Source organism: Schistocerca nitens, chromosome 1, assembly GCF_023898315.1.
Source record: "Schistocerca nitens isolate TAMUIC-IGC-003100 chromosome 1, iqSchNite1.1, whole genome shotgun sequence".
In the NCBI taxonomy this organism is placed as follows: domain Eukaryota; kingdom Metazoa; phylum Arthropoda; class Insecta; order Orthoptera; family Acrididae; genus Schistocerca; species Schistocerca nitens.
In genome coordinates, this window is record NC_064614.1 from 1,140,973,833 (window position 1) to 1,140,979,636 (window position 5,804).

The following is a 5,804-nucleotide window of genomic DNA, read 5'->3' on the forward strand; positions in this document are numbered from 1 at the left end:
GTCAAACGGGCCGACTTGGAGCAGGAGAGGCACCACAGGACATTTCAATTGCCAGTGTCTATACTTTTACAAATATATTCATAAAACTTTGTCAGCATGACCATGAAGGATTCAGAATTCACACTCATAGCAGTGGAAGTTCTAAAACATAACGAAGGAATTTTTTTTACGTGTGAAATTTCATCTTTTTTTTCACTTACTATTGGCAGCATTTGTTGCTATAGGTACACTTTTTTTCATAAGTAAGAGAGATTCTCCGATGAATTTTGCACAGAATACAAACCATACTTAACGGTGTATGAAACTCTAGAATTTTACAAATCTATTAAAAACTGTGGTAAAAATTGAAGTAATTATGTATAAAATTTGTGTTTTTTCTAAACATGAAGTTTAAAATATAACAGTTCATTCGTTTTTTCATAAATGAAATAAACTCTAGAGTTTCATACACCTGTGAGTGTGGTATGTATGCTGTGTAAAATTCATCGAAGAATCTCTCTAACTTGTGAAGAAAAGTGTACCTAGAGCAACAAATTCAGCCATTAGAAATTGAAAAAATGATAAAATTTCACACGTACAAAAAATTTATTTTGTTATGTTTTCGAACTTCCACTGCAATGGGTGTGAATCCTGAATCCTTCGTGGTGATGCTGACAAAGGTTTATGAATTTATTTGTAAAAGTATAGACGCTGGAAATTAAAATGTCCTGAGATGCCTCTCCTGCTCCAAGTCGGCCCGTTTGGCGTCCTACCCCCCTTAATTTCAGTAGATACCGCAGACCATTCCATTCGATTGGTTGCTGCCCGTTGAAAGAAGGTATTCATGTGTGGGCTAAGTATGCTCCTTAAAGGCGAATCCATGGACGAAATGTGAACTGTAGGAGTGCAAAAGAGTGAAAGATCTTACCCCGAAACTGCACAGACATAAAAGTACCACCAACAGCCACCAGAGCTATCCGACATCCCTGCATGATACCAGCCGAGAACTTGACTGACCCACCTCCGTGACGAACCCACTGAACTAAGTGACTGAGACATGCAGTGGTAGGCCTATCTGGCCACCACTGCACTCCTCTTCGACGATCGACAAGTGTCAGACAAATCTCGCAGTTGCTGCTGAAGAAAATCTCTCGCCGTTGTTGTAGGTTCCATTTCAGATGCTCTCTTTGCTACAGGGTGTTTCAAAAATGACCGGTATATTTGAAACGGCAATAAAAACTAAACGAGCAGTGATAGAAATACACCGTTTGTTGCAATATGCTTGGGACAACAGTACATTTTCAGGCGGACAAACTTTCGAAATTACAGTAGTTACAATTTTCAACAACAGATGGCGCTGCAAGTGATGTGAAAGATATAGAAGACAACGCAGTCTGTGGGTGCGCCATTCTGTACGTCGTCTTTCTGCTGTAAGCGTGTGCTGTTCACAACATGCAAGTGTGCTGTAGACAACATGGTTTATTCCTTAGAACAGAGGATTTTTCTGGTGTTGGAATTCCACCGCCTAGAACACAGTGTTGTTGCAACAAGACGAAGTTTTCAACGGAGGTTTAATGTAACCAAAGGACCGAAAAGCGATACAATAAAGGATCTGTTTGAAAAATTTCAACGGACTGGGAACGTGACGGATGAACGTGCTGGAAAGGTAGGGCGACCGCGTACGGCAACCACAGAGGGCAACGCGCAGCTAGTGCAGCAGGTGATCCAACAGCGGCCTCGGGTTTCCGTTCGCCGTGTTGCAGCTGCGGCCCAAATGACGCCAACGTCCACGTATCGTCTCATGCGCCAGAGTTTACACCTCTATCCATACAAAATTCAAATGTGGCAACCCCTCAGCGCCGCTACCATTGCTGCACGAGAGACATTCGCTAACGATATAGTGCAAAGGATTGATGACGGCGGTATGCATGTGGGCAGCATTTGGTTTACTGACGAAGCTTATTTTTACCTGGACGGCTTCGTCAATAAACAGAACTGGCGCATATGGGGAACTGAAAAGCCCCATGTTGCAGTCCCATCGTCCCTGCATCCTCAAAAAGTACTGGTCTGGGCCGCCATTTCTTCCAAAGGAATCATTGGCCCATTTTTCAGATCCGAAATGATTACTGCATCACGCTATCTGGACATTCTTCGTGAATTTGTGGCGGTACAAACTGCCTTAGACGACACTGCGAACACCTCGTGGTTTATGCAAGATGGTGCCCGGCCACATCGCACGGCCGACGTCTTTAATTTCCTGAATGACTATTTCGATGATCGTGTGATTGCTTTGGGCTATCCGAAACATACAGGAGGCGGCGTGGATTGGCCTCCCTATTCGCCAGACATGAACCCCTGTGATTTCTTTCTGTGGGGACACTTGAAAGACCAGGTGTACCGCCAGAATCCAGAAACAATTGAACAGCTGAAGCAGTACATCTCATCTGCATGTGAAGCCATTCCGCCAGACACGTTGTCAAAGGTTTCGGGTAATTTCATTCAGAGACTACGCCATATTATTGCTACGCATGGTGGATATGTGGAAAATATCGTACTATAGAGTTTCCCAGACCGCAGCGCCATCTGTTGTTGAAAATTGTAACTACTGTAATTTCGAAAGTTTGTCTGCCTGAAAATGTACTGTTGTCCCAAGCATATTGCAACAAACGGTGTATTTCTATCGCTGCTCGTTTAGTTTTTATTGCCGTTTCAAATATACCGGTCATTTTTGAAACACCCTGTACATTCTTCGTACTGCTCGTTGCTTTTCAGTTTGTACTGTTTTTTTCCAGTTGCCCCCAAAAGTCAGTTCTCTTTTCTTTCTCGTCTGGGCACCTACAAACCGTAATTTATGGGTCGAAATCATCAGCTACCATTCGAATGACGTCGCTGTCGTGCTCGCTAGTCTCGCTGGCAACTTACTATGCCGACAAACTTTTCTGGCGTAAAATGACCTTTCATACAGGGTCTAAGCTTGAAAAAGATCCTTCGATGCTTGTTGGCAAAGACAAGACGTTCATTTAAGATGTCCGTGCATACTGTCTGACATGCCCTGAAATGTGGCTGGGCGTTGCGCAGATGAAGCTGATTAAGTTTGATCTCATAGAGACAATCAGGTTTTATGAAATAAATCTTTTCTCTGACGAGCTTTTCGACGTCGATCTGCCAGTAGTCGGTTTGCATACGCATATCAGAGAAATACCGGGTGATCAAAAAGTCAGTATAAATTTGAAAACTTAATAAACCACGGAATAATGTAGAAAGAGAGTTAAAAATTGACACACATGCTTGGAATGACATGGGCTTTTATTAGAACCACCCCATATTGCTAGATGCGTAAAAGATCTCTTGCGCGCGTCGTTTGGTGGTGATCGTGTGCTCAGCCGCCACTTTCGTCATGCTTGGCCTCCCAGGTCCCCAGAACTTAGTCCGTGCGATTATTGGCTTTGGGGTTACCTGAAGTCGCAAGTGTATCGTGATCGACCGACATCTCTAGGGATGCTGAAAGACAACATCTGACGCCAATGCCTCAACATAACTCCGGACATGCTTTACAGTGCTGTTAACAACATTATTCCTTGACTATAGCTATTGTTGGGGAATGATGGTGGACCTATTGAGCATTTCCTATACAGAACATCATCTTTGCTTTGTCTTTCTTTGTTATGCTAATTATTGCTATTCTAATCAGATCAAGCGCCATCTGTCAGATAGTTTTTGAACTTTTGTATTTTTTGGTTCTAATAAAAACCCCATGTCATTCCAAGCATGTGTGTCAATTTGTACCTATCTACATTATTCCGTGATGTATTCAGTTTTCAAATTTGTATTGACTTTTTGATCAGCCGGTACTTTGCTCACTTCTGGCAGACAATGGGTACGCTTCCTTTTTGCTGATTTTATTTATCCGTCAGTAACACACACAGAAATGCTGTATGGCATCTTCGTTCTACACAAGGACCACGTGAGAGATCCAAGGACTGTTTCTTTGATAAATGATGCCGACTCGCAGCATTTTGCCACTTAATTACGAATTATCCGTCGATGAGTTGAACGCCCTTTATCCGAGCTAACGAATGGAGGAATTCTGTCCTGCGATTCGAGCGATATGGGGCCAGACTCGCAGAGCGCCGACAATCTCATTTGAGCGAGAGAGAGTTGGCCCACCACAGGAAGTGAATACCAGCCCCAGTGGATTGGCATTCCACCACTCGCCATTGAAGCCTTCACTGCGTACATATCCACAGACAAATTTTATCTCGGTTTCATGGACCTGAACATTAATTTTTGAATTCTGGTTACTTGTATTGTTAGTGAAGTCTACTCTACCTGTGTATATCACTACTGACTGAAATGCACGTTACTTGCAGGTCACGTTATGTTCGCTCTGTAATAGCTTTTTGGCTGCAGCCTTAATTTAGATCTTGGTTTCCACATTGTAAATGATTCTGTTCAACAGAGATGGTAACAAGAAACTCTAACCCTTCCGTTTCATTAGGGCACCACGTAAGAAAAATATATTCAAGTGTGGCAACAGCAGCCGATCGTTCAATACGAACGACAGCAATAACCAAAGGAACAAAATAGTAAGTTCAGTAGCAATTCAAAACTCTAAAGGAATGGCACAGCGAAAAGAAGTTTGGAGCGGTCTGTGCTCCGTCAACAACACCAGAATTTAGCCCAGACCTGCCGGCACCTATCGTCTGGTCAAAATTATAATTTTATGGTTACTTGGCAAACATATCTTCAACGGCTACTGCTGTTTTGCCAGGCCAATAAAACTTCTGATATGGTCAGCTTCCTTTGTTGTCTTCTAATAAACGCAGATCAAGAGATCTTTTGTAGTTTGTTGCCCATTCGCTGCATGAGACAAATGCATGTGGTTGCTGCTAGACAAAGCTTCAACCAGTGTCACAAGAATGCGACCCAGACCCATGAACCCCGAACAGTCCAATTATGAGGCGTTAGGAGAGGGTATAATTTTCTGCGCTCGCATTGTAATATACGTTTTGATATCGTCGCCAGCTGACGTGAATGACAGAGGAGCGGCGGCACTACAGGTAGACTCGGTCAGGCGCCAGCAGAAGCACGACGGCCAGGTCACGTGGATTCGCGCGACTCCTACTTGAGTCTACGGGAGTGATCGCCACCCAGTCTAGTTAGCACGTTAGCACGCCACATGAGCGCAGTTAAATCCCTCGCAGCTGCTAATCGGATTTCGACTCTATTTGGAGGTTAACTTTATGGCCTTTGTTCTTGGTGTTTATATTAAAGCACTCCACAAGTGGCCCTTCGGGACCATCCTACCGCCGTGTCATCCTCAACTGAGGATGCGGATAGGAGGGGCGTGTGGTCAGCACACCGCTCCCCCGGTCGTTACGTTCTTTGTCTGGAGCCGCTACTATTCGGTCGAGTAGTTCCTCAAGTGGCATCACGAGGCTGAGTGCACTCCGAAAAATGGCAACAGCGCGTGGCAGCCCGAATGGTCACCCATCGAAGTGCCGGCCACGCCCGACAGCGCTTAACTTCGGTGATCTAACGGGAACCGGTGCATCCACTGCGGCAAGGCCGTTGCCGGTGTTTATATTAGGTTGGTGCATAAGTTCGTAACGTTTTCGTTTTGCTTGTTGGTATTTCGATTGCTGTGACCTTGTTTATCGATTTTCATTTCCTATTTGTAGTTCACTATTGTTATTTGAGTGTGCATATTGTCATTGTGTAATTTGGAGGTAGTGAGTGGACCTGCGGACGGTAGGACGTGGAGTACTAAGTGCAGAAATCGGACGTTTTCGAGATATTCTTCTGTTTGAGTTACGTAGAGGGCG

At 44.2% G+C, this 5,804-nt stretch overlaps 1 pseudogene; it reads right to left on the reverse strand.

Moving 5' to 3' along the window:
- Positions 1-5,437: 5,437 nt before the first annotated feature.
- LOC126208776 (5S ribosomal RNA) lies at positions 5,438-5,555 on the reverse strand (annotated as a pseudogene).
- Between the last annotated feature and the right edge of the window lie 249 nt (positions 5,556-5,804).